The sequence below is a fragment of the Salmo salar genome, chromosome 09 (assembly GCF_965601325.2).
Source record: "Salmo salar chromosome 09, fSalSal1, whole genome shotgun sequence".
NCBI lineage: Eukaryota > Metazoa > Chordata > Actinopteri > Salmoniformes > Salmonidae > Salmo > Salmo salar.
Window position 1 is genome coordinate 96,257,602 of NC_138299.1, and position 17,369 is coordinate 96,274,970.

The 17,369-nt window shown below is 44.3% G+C and overlaps 1 protein-coding gene across 3 annotated transcripts in view; it reads right to left on the reverse strand.

Moving 5' to 3' along the window:
• The window catches only part of LOC106612181 (glutamate receptor 3), a 219,292-nt gene that overhangs the window by 186,383 nt on the left and 15,540 nt on the right, over positions 1 to 17,369 (reverse strand). The window lies entirely within an intron of this gene.

Sequence of the window (17,369 nt, forward strand, 5' to 3'; positions counted from 1 at the left end):
GTTATCCTGAGTCTCCACAACTCTGCCAGGACCTAGGATCAAGGGAGACACTAAAGTGTTTAATACTATATCTCTTGACACAATGATGAAAATAATCATGGCCTCTAAACCTTCAAGCTGCATACTGGACCCTATTCCAACTAAACTACTGAAAGAGCTGCATCCTGTGCTTGGCCCTCCTATGTTGAACATAATAAACGGCTCTCTGTCCACCGGATGTGTACCAAACTCACTAAAAGTGGCATTAATAAAGCCTCTCTTGAAAAAGCCAAACCTTGACCCAGAAAATATAAAAAACTATCGGCCTATATCGAATCTTCCATTCCTCTCAAACATTTTTGAAAAAGCTGTTGCGCAGCAACTCACTGCCTTCCTGAAGACAAACAATGTACATGAAACGCTTCAGTCTGGTTTTAGACCCCATCATAGCACTGAGACTGCACTTGTGAAGGTGGTAAATTACCTTTTAATGATGTCAGACCGAGGCTCTGCATCTGTCCTCGTGCTCCTAGATCTTAGTGCTGCTTTTGATACCATCGATCACCACATTCTTTTGGAGAGATTGGAAACCCAAATTGGTCTACACGGACAAGTTCTGGCCTGGTTTAGATCTTATCTGTCAGAAAGATATCAGTTTTTCTCTGTGAATGGTTTGTCCTCTGACAAATCAACTGTAAATTTCGGTGTTCCTCAAGGTTCCGTTTTAGGACCACTATTGTTTTCACTATATATTTTACCTCTTGGGGATGTCATTTGAAAACATAATGTTAAATTTCACTGCTATGCGGATGACACACAGCTGTACATTTCAATGAAACATGGTGAAGCCCCAAAATTGCCCTCGCTAGAAGCCTGTGTTTCAGACATAAGGAAGTGGATGGCTGCAAACTTTCTACTTTTAAACTCGGACGAAACAGAGATGCTTGTTCTAGGTCCCAAGAAACAAAGAGATCTTCTGTTAAATCTGACAATTAATCTTGATGGTTGTGCAGTCGTCTCAAATAAAACTGTGAAGGACCTCGGTGTAACTCTGGACACTGATCTCTCTTTTGAAGAACATATCAAGACGGTTTCAAGGGCAGCTTTTTTCCATCTACGTAACATTGGAAAAATCAGAAACTTTCTGTCCACAAATGATGCAGAAAAATGTATCCATGCTTTTGTTAAAGATAGGTTGGACTACTGCAATGCTCTACTTTCCGGCTACCCGGATAAAGCACTAAATACACTTTAGTTAGTGCTAAATACGGCTGCTAGAATCCTGACTAGAACCAAAAAATGTGATCATATTACTCCAGTGATAGCCTCCCTACACTGGCTTCCTGTTAAGGCAAGGGCTGATTTCAAGGTTTTACTGCTAACCTACAAAGCATTACATGGACTTGCTCCTACCCATCTTTCCGATTTGGTCCTGCCGTACATACCTACACGTACGCTACGGTCACAAGACGCAGGCCTCCTAATTGTCCCTAGAATTTCTAAGCAAACAGCTGGAGGCAGGGCTTTCTCCTATAGAGCTCCATTTTTATGGAATGGTCTGCCTACCCATGTGAGAGATGCAGACTCGGTCTCAACCTTTAAGTCTTTCCTGAAGACTCATCTCTTCAGTGGGTCCTATGATTGAGTGTTGTCTGGCCCAGGAGTGTGAAGGTGAACGGAAAGGCTCTGGAGCAACGAACCACCCTTGCTGTCTCTGCCTGGCCGGTTCCCCTCTCTCCACTGGGATTCTCTGCCTCTAACCCAATTACAGGGGCTGAGTCACTGGCTTATTGGTGTTCTTCCATGCCGTCCCTAGGAGGGGTGCGTCACTTGAGTGGGTTGAGTCACTGACGTGGTCTTCCTGTCTGTGTTGGCGGCCCCCCCTTGGGTTGTGCCGTGGCGGAGATCTTTGTGGGCTATACTCGGCCTTGTCTCAGGATGGTAAGTTGGTGGTTGAAGATATCCCTCTAATGGTGTGGGGGCTGTGCTTTGGCAAAGTGGGTGGGGTTATATCCTTCCTGTTTGGCCCTGTCCGGGGGTATCGTTGGATGGGGCCACAGTGTCTCCTGACCCCTCCTGTCTCAGCCTCCAGTATTTATGCTGCAGTAGTTTATGTGTCAGGGGGCTAGGGTCAGTCTGTTAAATATGGAGTATTTCTCCTGTCTTATCCGGTGTCCTGTGTGAATTTAAGTATGCTCTCTCTAATTCTCTCTTTCTCTCTCTCTTTCTTTCTTTCTTTCTTTCTTTCTCTCTCTCCGAGGACCTGAGCCCTAGGACTATGCCTCAGGACTACCTGACATGATGACTCCTTGCTGTCCCCAGTCCACCTGGCCGTGCTGCTGCTCCAGTTTCAACTGTTCTGCCTGCGGCTATGGAACCCTGACCTGTTTACCGGATGTGCTACCTGTCTCAGACCTGCGGTTTTCAACTCTCTAGAGACAGCAGGAGCGGTAGAGATACTCTCAATGATCGGCTATGAAAAGCCAAGAGCAAATTTACTCTTGAGGTGCTGACTTGTTGCACCCTCGACAACTGTGATTATTATTATTTGACCATGCTGGTCATTTATGAACATTTGAACATCTTGTCCATGTTCTGTTATAATCTCCACCCGGCACAGCCAGAAGAAGACTGGCCACCCCTCATAGCCTGGTTCCTCTCTAGGTTTCTTCCTAGGTTTTGGCCTTTCTAGGGAGTTTTTCCTAGCCACCGTGCTTCTACACCTGCATTGCTTGCTGTTTGGGGTTTTAGGCTGGGTTTCTGTACAGCACTTTGAGATATCAACTGATGTAAGAAGGGCTATATAAATAAATTTGATTTGAGGGGTTATGTCAGTAGTCTAGCGTGAGGAGTTATGGCAGGGGAAACAGTGTTGCAGTAGTCTAGTGTGTGGGGTTATGTCAGTAGTCTAGTGTGAGGGGTTATGTCAGTAGTCTAGTGTGAGGGGTTTTGTCTGTAGTCTAGTGTGAGGGGTTATGACAGTAGTCTAGTGTGAGGGGTTATGACAGTAGTCTAGTGTGAGGGGTTATGTCAGTAGTCTAGTGTGAGGGGTTATGTCAGTAGTCTAGTGTGAGGGGTTATGTCAGTAGTCTAGTGTGAGGGGTTATGCCAGTAGTCTAGTGTGAGGGGTTATGCCAGTAGTCATGTCAGTAGTCTAGTGTGAGGGGTTGTGTCAGTAGTCTAGTGTGAGGGGTTATGGCAGGGGAAACAGTGTTGCAGTAGTCTAGTGTGTGGTGCTGGAATGTTTTGGAGACTGACAGGCAGCCAGGTCATTACCGTCAGATTATGTAATGGTCTGTTTTGGAGACTGACAGGCAGTCATAGAGCCACCCCAGAGGGGTCCTTAGAGACCTGGCTGCCTGTCAGAGAAACAGTCACAAACCAGGATGAGGTAACATACTCTGGCAACTCTGAGGGTAACAGAGTAAAACACAGGAATGGAGGTGAAACCAGATCCATATCACGAAAAAAAGACAGCGAGACAGGGCAGACAAGGATGAAGAAATCCAATCATCATAAGATCTCCCTGTTGTCCCCTGCTGCTATTCTGTTTATTCTATTGTCCCTGTCCTGTCTTCCTATTCACTAGGACACTTTTGCAGTACACCACTATATGTGTGTGTGTGTGTCTGTGGATAAAAGGGTCTGGTCTCCATCTGTGGCTCTTGCGCAGCTGGGCCATGATAGCGTGACCTAGGGTTCTCTTCCTGTAGCCTGAAGAACTCAGTCTCTCACCCTACCTCCCTCTCTTTTCTTCTTTCTTTCTCTCTCTTGCTCATTTTATATATATATATATATCCACCTCTCCAAAAACAAGTCTCTCACCGATGCTGCCTGCTATAGACCCCCCTCGGCCCCTAGCTGTGCTCTGGACACCATATGTGAACTGATTGCCCCCCATCTATCTTCAGAGCTCGTTCTACTAGGTGACCTAAACTGGGACATGCTTAACACCCCAGCCATCCTACAATCCAAGCTTGATGCCCTCAATCTCACACAAATTATTAATGAACCGACCAGGTACAACCCCAAAGCCGCAAACACTGGCACCCTCATAGATATCATCCTAACCAACGTGCCCTCTAAATACACCTCTGCTGTTTTCAACCAAGATCTCAGCCTCATTGCCTGCACCCGTAATGGGTCAGTGGTCAAACGACCTCCACTCATCACTGTCAAATGCTCCCTGAAACATTTCAACGAGCAAGCCTTTCTAATCGACCTGGCCCTGGTATCCTGGAAGGATATTGACCTCATCCCGTCAGTAGAGGATGCCTGGTTATTTTTTTTAAATGCCTTCCTCACCATCTTAAATAAGCATGCCCCTTTCAAGAAATTTAGAACCAGGAACAGATATAGCCCTTGGTTCTCCCCAGACCTGACTGCCCTTAACCAACACAAAAATATCCTGTGGCATTCTGCATTAGCATCGAACTGTCCCCGCGATATGCAACTTTTCAGGGAAGTTAGAAACCAATACACACAGGCAGTTAGAAACGCCAAGGCTAGCTTTTTCAAACAGAAATTTGCTTCCTGCAACTCAAACTCTAAAAAGTTCTGGGACATTGTAAAGTCCATGGAGAATAAGAACACCTCCTCCCAACTGCCCACTGCACTGAGGATAGGAAACTCTGTCACCACCGATAAGCCCACTATAATTGAGAATTTCAATAAGCATTTTTCTACGGCTGGCCATGCTTTCCACCTAACTACCCCTACTGCATTCAACAGCACTGCACCCCCCACAGCTACTCGCCCAAGCCTCCCCCATTTCTCCTTCTCCCAAATCCATTCAGCTGATGTTCTGAAAGAGGTGCAAAATCTGGACCCCTACAAATCAGCTGGGCTTGACAATCTGCACACTTTCTTTCTAAAATTATCTGCCGAAATTATAGCAACCCCTATTACTAGCCTGTTCAACCTCTCTTTCGTGTCGTCTGAGATTCCCTTAGATTGGAAAGCAGCTGCTGTCATCCCCCTCTTCAAAGGAGGTGACACTCTTGACCCAAATTGCTACAGACCTATATCCATCCTACCCTGCCTTTCTAAGGTCTTCGAAAGCCAAGTCAACAAACAGATTACCGACCATTTCGAATCCCACCGCACCCTCTCCGCTATGCAATCTGGTTTCAGAGCTGGTCATGGGTGCACCTCAGCCACACTCAAGGTCCTAAACGACATCGTAACCGCCATCGATAAGAAACAATACTGTGCTGCCGTATTCATTGACCTGGCCAAAGCTTTTGACTCTGTTAACCTGTTAGAGCTAGGGGGCAGCATTTGCACGTCTGGATAAAAAAATGTACCCGATTTAATCTGGTTACTAATCCTACCCAGTAACGAGAATATGCATATACTTATTATATATGGATAGAAAACACTCTAAAGTTTCTAAAACTGTTTGAATGGTGTCTGTGAGTATAACAGAACTCATTTGGCAGGCAAAACCCTGAGACATTTTCTGACAGGAAGTGGAAACCTGATGTGTTGTATTACCTTTAAACCTATCCCATTGAAAAACACAGGGGCTGAGGAATATTTTGGCACTTCCTATTGCTTCCACTAGATGTCACCAGCCTTTACAAAGTGTTTTGAGTCTTCTGGAGGGAGATCTGACCGAACAAGAGCCATGGAACGATGATGTCCCATTAGACACCTGGCGCGCGAGTTCATGTTGGGTACCCTCGTTCCAATACGTTATAAAAGAGTATGCATTCGTCCACCTTGAATATTATTCATGTTCTGGTTAAAAAAGGCCCTAATGATTTATGCTATACAACGTTTGACATGTTTGAACGAACGTAAATATATTTTTTCCCCTCGTTCATGACGAGAAGTCCGGCTGGCTTAGATCATGTGCTAACAAGACGGAGATTTTTGGACATAAATGATGAGCTTTTTTGAACAAAACTACATTCGTTATGGACCTGTGATACCTGGAAGTGACATCTGATGAAGAGAATCAAAGGTAATGGATTATTTACATAGTATTTTCGATTTTAGATCTCCCCAACATGACGTCTAGTCTGTATTGCAACGCGTATTTTTCTGGGCGCAGTGCTCAGATTATTGCAAAGTGTGATTTCCCAGTAAGGTTATTTTTAAATCTGGCAAGTTGATTGCGTTCAAGAGATGTAAATCTATAATTCTTTAAATGACAATATAATATTTTACCAATGTTTTCTAATTTTAATTATTTAATTTGTGACGCTGACTTGACTGCCGGTTATTGGAGGGAAACGATTTCCTCAACATCAATGCCATAGTAAAACGCTGTTTTTGGATATAAATATGAACTTGATAGAACTAAAAATGCATGCATTGTCTAACATAATGTCCTAGGAGTGTCATCTGATGGAGATTGTAAAAGGTTAGTGCATCATTTTAGCTGGTTTTATGGTTTTGGTGACCCTGTCTTTGACTTGACAAAACATTACACACAACTCTTGTAAATGTACTGTCCTAACATACTCTAAATTTATGCTTTCGCCGTAAAACCTTTTTGAAATCGTAAAACGTGGTTAGATTAAGGAGATGTTTATCTTTCAAAGGGTGTAAAATAGTTGTATGTTTGAAAAATTTGAATTTTGACATTTATTTGGATTCAAATTTGCCGCTCTTGAAATGCACCTGCTGTTGATGGAGTGCACCACGGGTGGCACGCTAGCGTCCCACCTAGCCCATAGAGGTTAATCACCACATCCTCATCGGCAGACTCAGTAGCCTTGGTTTCTCAAACGATTGCGTCGCCTGGTTCACCAACTACTTCACTGATAGAGTTCAGTGTGTCAAATCGGAGGGCCTGCTGTCCGGACCTCTGGCAGTCTCTATGGGGGTACCACAGGGTTCAATTCTTGGGCCAACTCTTTTCTCTGTATACATCAATGATGTCGCTCTTGCTGCTGGTGAATCTCTGATCCACCTCTACGCAGACGACACCATTCTGTATACTTCTGGCCCTTCTTTGGACACTGTGTTAACAACCCTCCAGACGAGCTTCAATGCCATACAACTCTCCTTCCGTGGTCTCCAACTGCTCCTAAATACTAGTAAAACTAAATGCATGCTCTTCAACCGATCGCTGCCTGCACCTGCCCGCCTGTCCAGCATCACTTCTCTGGACGGTTCTGACTTAGAATTTGTGGACAACTACAAATACCTAGGTGTCTGGTTAGACTGTAAACTCTCCTTCCAGACTCACATCAATCATCTCCAATCCAAAGTTAAATCTAGAATTGGCTTCCTATTTCGCAACAAAGCATCCTTCACTCATGCTGCCAAACATACCCTCGTAAAACTGACCATCCTACCAATCCTCGACTTCGGCGATGTCATTTACAAAATAGCCTCCAATACCCTACTCAACAAGCTGGATGCAGTCTATCACAGTGCCATCCGTTTTGTCACCAAAGCCCCATATACTACCCACCATTGCGACCTGTACGCTCTCGTTGGCTGGCCTTCGCTTCATAATCGTCGCCAAACACATTGGCTCCAGGTCATCTACAAGACCCTGCTAGGTAAAGTCCCCCCTTATCTCCGCTCACTGGTCACCATAGCAGCACCCACCTGTAGCACGCGCTCCAGCAGGTATATCTCTCTGGTCACCCCTAAAGCCAACTCCTCCTTTGGTCATCTATCCTTCCAGTTCTCTGCTGCCAATGACTGGAACGAACTACAAAAATCTCTGAAACTGGAAACACTTATCTCCCTCACTAGCTTTAAGCACCAGCTATCAGAGCAGCTCCCAGATCACTGCACCTGTACATAGCCCATCTATAATGTAGCCCAAACTACTACCTCTTCCCCTACTGTATTTATTTATTTTATTTATTTTGCTCCTTTGCACCATATTATTTATATTTTAACTTTGAACTTTCTTCAAATAACAAATCTACCATTCCGGTGTTTTACTTGCTATACTTTATTTACTTCGCCACCATGGCCTTTTTCACCTTTACCTCCCTTATCTCACATCATCTGCTCACATTGTATATAGTCTTATTTTTTTTATTTTTTTTCTACTGTATCATTGATTGTATGTTGTTTTACTCCATGTGTAACTCTGTGTTTTTGTATGTTGTTGAACTGCTTTGCTTTATCTTGGCCAGGTCGCAATTGTAAATGAGAACTTGTTCTCAACTTGCCTACCTGGTTAAATAAAGGTGAAATAAATAAATAAATAAAAAATAGATGTTGGAACATTGCTGCTGGGACTTGCTTGCATTCAGCCTCAAGAGCATTAGTGATGTTGGGCACTGATGTTGGGCGATAAGGTCTGGCTCGCAGTCAATGTTCCAATTTATCGCAAATGTTGTTCGATTGGGTTGACGCCAGGGCTTTATGCAGGCCAGTCACGTTCTTCCACACCGATCTTGACAAACCATTTCTGTATTGACCTCGCTTTGTGCACGGGGACATACATTTTTTTTTTTAAATGTAACCTTTATTTAACCTCGCAAGTCAGTTAAGAATATTTTCTTATTTACAATGACTGCCTACCCGGGCCAAATCCTAACCCAGACGATGCTGGGCCAATTGTGCGCCACCCAAATGGGAATCCCAATCACGGCCAGTTGTGATACAGCCTGGAATCAAACCAGGGTATGTAGTGACGCCTCTAGCACTGAAATGCAGTGCCTTTGACTGCTGCACCACTCTGGAGTTTTATGCTGAAACAAGAAAGCCCCTTCCCCAAACTTTTGACAAAACTTTGGAAGCACAGAATTGTCTAGAATGTCATTGTATAATGTAGCGTTAAGATTTCCCTTCACTGGGACTAAGGGGCCAGAACCATGAAAAACAGCCCCAGAAAATGATTCCTTCTCCATCAAACTTCACCGTATGTATTGGGGAAGGCAGCGTTCTCCTTGCATCCGCCAAAACCAGATGTGTCCATCAGAGTGCCAGATAGTGATGCGTGATTCATCACTTCAGAGAATGCATTTCCACTGCTCCAGAGTCTAATGGCGGCGAGCTTTACACCACTCCAGCCGACGCTTGGCATTTCTCACAGTGATCTTAGGCTTATGTGCGGCAGCTCGGCCATGGAAACCCATTTCATGAAGCTTCCGACGAACTGTGCTGACGTTGCTTCCAGAGGAATTTTGGAACTCGGTAGTGAGTGTTGCAGCAGAGGACTATTTTTACGCGCCATGCGCTTCAAAACTCAGCGGTCCCGTTCTGTAGGCTTGTGTGGACTACCACTTGACGGCTGAACCATTGTTGCTCCTAGACATTTCCACTTCACAATAACAGCACTTACAGTTTATCGGGGAAGCTCTAGCAGAGCAGAAATTTGACGAAGTGACCTGTTGGAAAGGTGGCATCCTATGATGGTGCCATGTTGAAAGTCACAGAGCTCTTCAGTAAGGCCATTCTACTGCCAATGGTTGTCTATGGAGAATGAATGGCTGTATGCTCAATTGTATACACCTACCAGCAGTGGGAATGGCTGAAATAGCTGAATCCCCTAATTTGAAGGGGTGTCCAAATACTTTATATTTATAGTGTATATACACTGTAGAGTGTATTCGGGAAGTATTCAGACCCCTTGACTTTTTCCACATTGTGTTACATTACAGCCTTATTCTAAAATGGATTAAAGAAAACAAATTCCTCAGCAATCTACACATAATACAGTGCCACCATCAAGGCTTGCTAACAAAAACCGTGCCCCTCCCCCTCTCCTTCTCCTTCTCCTTCTCAGTGGCTGACGTGATTAAAACATTTAAACTTGTTAACCCTCACAAGGCTGCTGGCCAGGACGGCATCCCTAGACGTGTCCTCAGAGGATGCGCAGACCAGCTGGCTGATGTGTTTACAGACACATTCAAATCGCTCCCTATCCCAGTCTGTTCTCCCCACATGCTTCAACATGGCTACCATTGTTACTGTACCCAAGAAGGCAAAGATAACTGTCCTAAATGACTACCGCCCCATAGCACTCACTTCTGTCATCATGAAGTGCTTTGAGAGGCTAGTCAAGGATCATATCATCTCCACCTTCCCGGCCACCCTAGACCCACTTCAGTTTGCACACCACCCCAACAGGTCCACAGATGACGCATTCGTAATCACACTACCCTATACCATCTGGACAAGAGGAACACCTATGTGAGAATGCTGTTCATTGACTACAGCAGCATTAAACACCATAGTACCCTCCAAGCTCATCATCAAGCTGGAGGCCCTGGGTCTGAACCCCGCCCTATGCAACTGGGTCCTGGACTTTCTGATGCCCCCCCCAGGTGGTGAAGGTAGGAAACAACATCTCCACTTCACTGACACTCAACACCGAGGCCCCATATGGGTGTGTGCTCAGCCCTCTCCTGTACTCCCTGTTCACCCACGACTGTGTGGCCACGCATGCCTCCAACTCAATCATCAAGTTTGCAGATGACACAACAGTAGTGGGCCTGATCATCAACAACGGCGAGACAGCCTACAGGGAGGAGGTGAGGGCACTCGGTGTGTGGTGTCAGGAAAACAACTTCTCACCCCCTATCCACAGGAAAGGGACAGCAGTGGAGAAGGGGGAGTTTTAAGTTCCTGGGCGTACACATCACAGATAAACTGAAATGGTCCACCCACACAGACATTTTGGTGAAGAAGGCGCAACAGCTCCTTCTTCAGGAGGTTGAAGAAATGTGGCTTGTCACCCAAAACCCTGACAAACTTTTATACATGCACAATCGAGAGCATCCACCCTTCACGTTTGGGATGGTGTTCTTCGGCTTGCAAGTCTCACCCTTTTTCCTCCAAACATAATGATGGTCATTATGGCCAAACAGTTCTATTTTTGTTTCATCAGACCAGAGGATATTTCTCCAAAAAGTACAATCTTTGTCCTCATGTGCAGTTGCAAACCGTAGTCTGGCTTTTTTATGGCGGTTTTGGAGCAGTGGCTTCTTCCTTGCTGAGTGGCCTTTCAGGTTCTGTCGACATAGGACTCGTTTTACTGTGAATATAGATACTTTTGTACCTGTTTCCTCCAGCATCTTCACAAGGTTCTGGGATTGATTTGCACTTTTCTCACCAAAGTACGTTCATCTCTAGGAGACAGAACACGTCTCCTTCCTGAGCAGTATGACGGCTGCGTGGTCCCATGATGTTTATACTTGCGTACTATTGTTTGTACAGATGAACGTGGTACCTTCAAGCGTTTGGAAATTGCTCCCAAAGATTAACCAGACTTGTGGAGGTCTACAATTTTTTTCTGAGGTCTTAGCTGATTTCTTTTGATTTTCCCATGATGTCAAGCAAAGAGGCACTGAGTTTGAAGGTAGGCCTTGAAATACATCCACAGGTCCACCTCCAATTGACTCAAATGATGTCAATTAGCCTATCAGAAGCTTCTAAAGCCATGTCATAATTTTCTGGAATTTTCCAAGCTGTTTAAAGGTACAGTCAACTTAGCATATGTAAACTTCTTACCCACTGGAATTGTGATACAGTGAATTATAAATGAAATAATTGTTGGAAAAATTACATGTGTCATGCACAAAGTAGATGTCCTAACCGACTTGCCAAAACTATAGTTTGTTAACAAGAATGTTGTGGAGTTAATGACTCCAACCTAAGTGTATGTAAACTTCCGACTTCAACTGTATATACTGTCTTTTATACAATCTACTGCACCTTGCCTATGTCGCTCGGCCATCGCTCATCCATATACTTATGTACATATTCTCATTCACCCTTTAGATGTGTGTATTAGGTACTTGTTAGGGAATTGATAGATATTACTGCATTGTCGGAACTAGAAGCACAAGCATTTCGCTACACTCACATTAACATCTGCTAACCTTGTGTATGTGACCAATATAATTTGATAATGACAGAGTGAGAAACATAATTTTGAATTCTCTTGCAAATTTATTACAAATAAAAAAACTAAATGCCTTATTTATTTAAGTATTCAGACCCTTTGCTATGAGACTCAAAACTTAGCTCAGATGCATCCTGTTTCCATTGATCATCCTTGAGATGTTTCTACAACTTGATTGGATAATTTGGAAAGGCACACACCTGTCTATATAAGGTCCAACAGTTGACAGTGCATGTCAGAGCAAAAACTAAGTCATGAGGTCGAAGGAATTGTCCATAGAGCTCCGAGACAGGATTGTGTCGAGGTACAGATCTGGGGAAGGGTACCAAAAAATATCTGCAGCATTGAAGGTCCCCAAGAACACAGTGGCCTGCATCATTCTTGGATTGAAGAAGTTTGTAACCACCAAGACTTAGGCCACCCGGCCAAACTGAGCAATCGGGGGAGAAGGGCCTTGGTCAGGGAGGTGACCAATAACCCGTGGTCACTCTGACAGAGCTCCAGAGTTCCTCTGTGGAGATGGAAGAACCTTCCAGAAGGACAACCATCTCTGCAGCACTCCACCAATCAGGCCTTTATGGTAGAGTGGCCAGGCGGAAGTCACACCTCAGTAAAAGGCACATGACAGCCCGCATGGAGTTTGCCAAAAGGCACCTAAAGACTCTCATACCATGAGAACCAAGATTCTCTGGTCTGATGAAATTAAGATTGAACTCTTCGGCCTGCCTGCTGAGCGTCACATCTGGAGGAAACCTGGCACCATCCCTACGGTGAAGCATGGTGGTGGCAGCATCATGCTGTTGGGATGTTTTTCAGTGGCAGGGATTGGGAGACTAGTCAGGATCGAGGCAAAGATGAACGGAGCAAAGTACAGAGAGCTCCAGAGCGCTCAGGACCTTAGAAGGTTTACATTCCAACAAGACAACAACCCTAAGCACACAGTAAAGACAACGCAGGAGTGGCTTCGGGACAAGTCGCTAAATGTCCTTGAGTGGCCCATCCATAGCCCGGACTTGAACATCTCTGGAAAGACCTAAAAATATATTTGCAGCAAAGCTCCCAATCCAACCTGACAGACCTTGAGAGGATCAGCAGAGAAGAACGGGAGAAACTCCGCAAATTAAATCAAATTCTATTTGTCCCATGCACTGAATTCAACAGGTGTAGACCTTACCGTGAAATGCTTACTTACAAGCCCACATTGCAGTTGAAAGAGTTAAAGTAAACTGAAATAAAAGATCATTAATAACAAATAGTTAAGGAGCAACAATACAATAACAGTAGCGAGGCTATATACAGGGGGTACAGGTACAGAGTCAATGTGTGGGGGCACCGGTTAGTCGAGGTAATTCAGGTACAGTAATAAGTGTATGTAGGTAGAGGTAAAGTGACTATGCACGGATAAAAAACAAAGTAGCAGCAGCGTAGCAGCAAGGGTATGGGTGGGGACAATGCAAATAGTCTAGGTAGCCATTTAATTAACTGTCAAGCAGTCTTATGGCTTGGGGGTAGAAGCTGTTAAGAAGCCTTTTGGGCCTAGACTTTGTGCTCCAGTACCACTTGCCGTGCGGTAGCAGAGAGAACAGTCTTTGACTAGGGTGGCTGAAGTCCTTGGCAATTTTTTGGGCCTTCCTCTGACACCGCCTGGTATAGAGGTCCTGGACGGCAGGAAGCTTGGCCCCAGATGTACTGGGCCGTACGCATTACACTCTGTAGTGCCTTGCGGTCGGAGGCCGAGCAGTTGCCATACCAGGCAGTGATGCAACCAGTCAGGATTCTCCCGATGGTGCAGCTGTAGAACTTGAGGATCTGAGGACACATGCCAAATCTTTTCAGTCTCATGAGGGGGAAAAGGTGTTGTTCTGCCCTCTTCACGACTGTCTTGGTGTGTTTGGACCATGATAGTTTGTTGGTGATATGGACACCAAGGAACTTGAAGCTCTTAACCTGCTCCACTACAGCCCTGTCGATGAGAATGGGGGGGCGTGCTCGGTCCTCCTTTTTCTGTAGTCCACAATCATCTCCTTTGTCTTGATCACGTTGTGGGAGAGGTTGTTATCCTGGAACCACACTGCCAGGTCTCAGATCTCCTCCCTATTGGCCGTCTCATCATTGTCGGTGATCAGGCCTACCGCTGTTGTGTCGTCAGCAAACTTAATGATGGTGTTGGAGTCGTGTTTGGCCATGCAGTCGTGGGTGAACAGGGAGTACAGGAGGGGACAAAGTACGCACCCCTGAGGGACCCCAGTGTTGAGGATCAGCGTGGCAGATGTGTTGTTGCCTACCTTCACCACCTGGGGGCAGCACGTCAGGAAGTCCAGTATCTAGTTGCAGAGGGAGGTGTTTAGTCCCAGGGTCCTTAGCTTAGTGATGAGCTTTGAGGGAACTATGGTGTTGAACGCTGAGCTGTAGTCAATGAAAAGTATTCTCACATAGGTGTTCCTTTTGTACAGGTGGGAAAGGGCAGTGTGGAGTGCAATAGAGATCGCATCATCTGTGGATCTGCTGGGGCAGTATGCAAATTGGAGTGAGTCTAGGGTTTCTGGGATAATGGTATTGACGTGAGCCATGATCAGCCTTTCAGTACAAGTGTAAGTGTGCCAAGCTTGTAGCATCATACCCAAGAAGACTCAAGGATGTAATCGCTGCCAAAGGTGATTCAACAAAGTACTGAGAAAAGGGTCTGAATACTTATGTATATGTGATATTTCCGGTTTTTATTTGTAATACATTTTATAAAATGCAACAAAAAAAAAACTGTTTTTGCTTTCTCATTATGGGGTATTGTGTGAAGATTGAGGGGGAAAAAACGATTTAATCAATTTTAGAATAAGGCTGTAACGCAACACATGTGGAAAAAGTCAAGGGGTCTGAATACTTTCCGAAGGCATTGTATATACATACATACATACACTACCGTTCAAAAGTTTGGGGTCACTTAGAAATGTCTTGTTTATGAAAGAAAAGCACATTTTTTTATCCATTAAAATAACATCAAATTGATCAGAAATACAGTGTAGGCATGGTTAATGCTGTAAATGACTATTGTAGCTGGAAACAGCAGATTTTTTATGGAATATCTACATAGGCGTATCAGCAACCATCACTCCTGTGTTCCAATGGCACGTTGTGTAAGCTAATCGAAGTTTATCATTTTAAAAGGCTAATTTATCATTAGAAAACCCTTTTGCAATTATGTTAGCACAGCTGAAAACTGTTGTTCTTATTAAAGAAGCACTAAAACTGGCATTTAGACTAGTTGAGTATCTGGAGCATCAGCATTTGTTGGTTCGATTACAGGCTCAAATGGCCAGAAACAAAGAACTTTCTTCTGAAACTCATCAGTCTATTCTTGTTCTGAGAAATGAAGGCTATTCCATGCGAGAAATTGCCAAGAAACTGAAGATCTTGTACAACGCTGTGTACTACTCCCTTCACAGAACACCGCAAACTGTCTCTAACCAGAATAGAAAGGAGTTGGAGGCCCCGGTGCACAACTGAGCAAGAGGACAAGTGCGTTAGAGTGTCTAGTTTGAGAAACAGACGTCTTACAAGTCCTCAACTGGCAGCTTCATCAAATAGTACCCGCAAAACACCAGTCTCAACATTAACAGTGAAGAGGAGACTCTGGGATGCTGGCCTTCTAGGCAGAGTTGCAAAGAAAAAAACATATCTCAGACTGGCCAATAAAAATAAACGAGTAAGATGGGCAAAAGAACACAGACACTGGACAGAGGAACTCTGCCTAGAAGGCTAGCATCCTGGAGTTGCCTCTTCACTGTTGACATTGAGACTGGTGTTTTGCAGGTACTATTTAATGAAGCTGCCAGTGACCCCAAACTTTTGAACAGTATTGTATAGACACCGCTCTCTCCAACTATCCCTCCCTCGCACCCTCCATCTCTCTCTCGCCCTCCATATTTTTCTCTCTTTATCCCACTCACCCTCCATCTCTCTCTTTCCCTCCCTCCATCTTTCTCTCTCATCATCTCTCTCTTTTTCCCTCCCTCCTCTCCTCATTCCCCTCCTATCTCTAACTGTATCTCTGATCAGATCACCTCATTCCAGGTTGATAGCAGCCAGACTGTGGTTAAAGATCAGGTGTGTGTAGATAGACAGTCACTTGAGGCTGTTATCTGGCCGAGGGCCCTGCTGTTGCCCTGTGTGTGTGTTTACTGTCATCTCTCACAACAGAGCAGAGCCAAGAACCATAACAATATCACACAGACCTCCCAGTCTGAAACAGACCCTCTCATCTGTACATAACATATGCTGTTTGCAGCGTGCACTCAATCAAAATGTAGCCTGCTCTTCGGTGTGTATGTGTGTGCATACCTCCAGCACCCTATGGTGGCAGCTAACACTACAAAACACAGTTTGAAGGATTACTGAAGACACATTGTTTTGCTGCCGGTCAGTAATTCAATTACTGGCTCAAAGCTTTAATGTGCACTTGAAAGACATCATGTAACTTTCTACTTTCTAAAGAATCCTGGTAGTTCCTGGATGTACTGCCTGGTAAATGGTTATGCTGGGTTGATAGTTGTAGTGGAACAGCGATAAAGCGTAAGGTAATTTCAGTGTCTTTGAGTTAAGTACCGTAATTTCCGGACTATTGAGCGCACCTGAATATAAGCCGCACCCACGGAATTAAAAAAAAAATATTATTTTGAACATAAATAAGCCGCACATGTCTATAAGCCACAGGTGCCTACCGGTACATTGAAACAAATTAACTTTACACAGGCTTTAACGAAACACGGCTTGTAACAAAAATAAATAGGCTTTAACGAAACATGGCTTGTAACAAAAATAAATAGGCTTTAACGAAACACGGCTTGTAACAAAAATAAATAGGCTTTAACGAAACACGGCTTGTAACAAAAATAAATAGGCTTTAATGAAACACGGCTTGTAACAAAAATAAATAGGCTTTAACGAAACACGACTTGTAACAAAAAATAAATAAATTAGCAGTAACAGTAGCCTACCAAGAAAGTCATTAGTCACTATCTTCCTCCTCCTGTGCACTGAAACCACTGAAGTCATCTCCTTCGGTGTCGGAGTTGAATAGCCTCAGAATTGCTTCATCCGATATTGGATCGTTTTCATTGTCGCTCTCGTCACTGTTTGACCTTAACCCGTTCGGCAATTTCATTGGTCTAATGAAAGCTTCATGCCGCCAAAAAACTGAGCACGTCATAGAATGTGTTTTTTTTTTGAAAAAAATTGAAAGTGGGAAAAATCCATATATTAGCCGCGTCATTGTTTAAGCCGCGAGGTTCAAAGCGTGGGAAAAAAGTTGCGGCTTATAGTCCGGAATTTACGGTAGTTACTGTGGTGTAGTAATGCATGGGGTATTAAACTAAAACAGTAGCAGCAACAGTAATACCAGAGGTGGGACCAAGTCATTGTTTTACAAGTCACAAGTCTTAGCGCTCAAGTCCCAAATTCAGACAGGCAAGTCCGAGTCAAGTCAAGACCGTCAAGTCTCAAGTCAAGTCCTAAACTTAAGTTTCGAGTCCTAAGCAAGTCATAATGTGCTCTTCAAATGTAATAC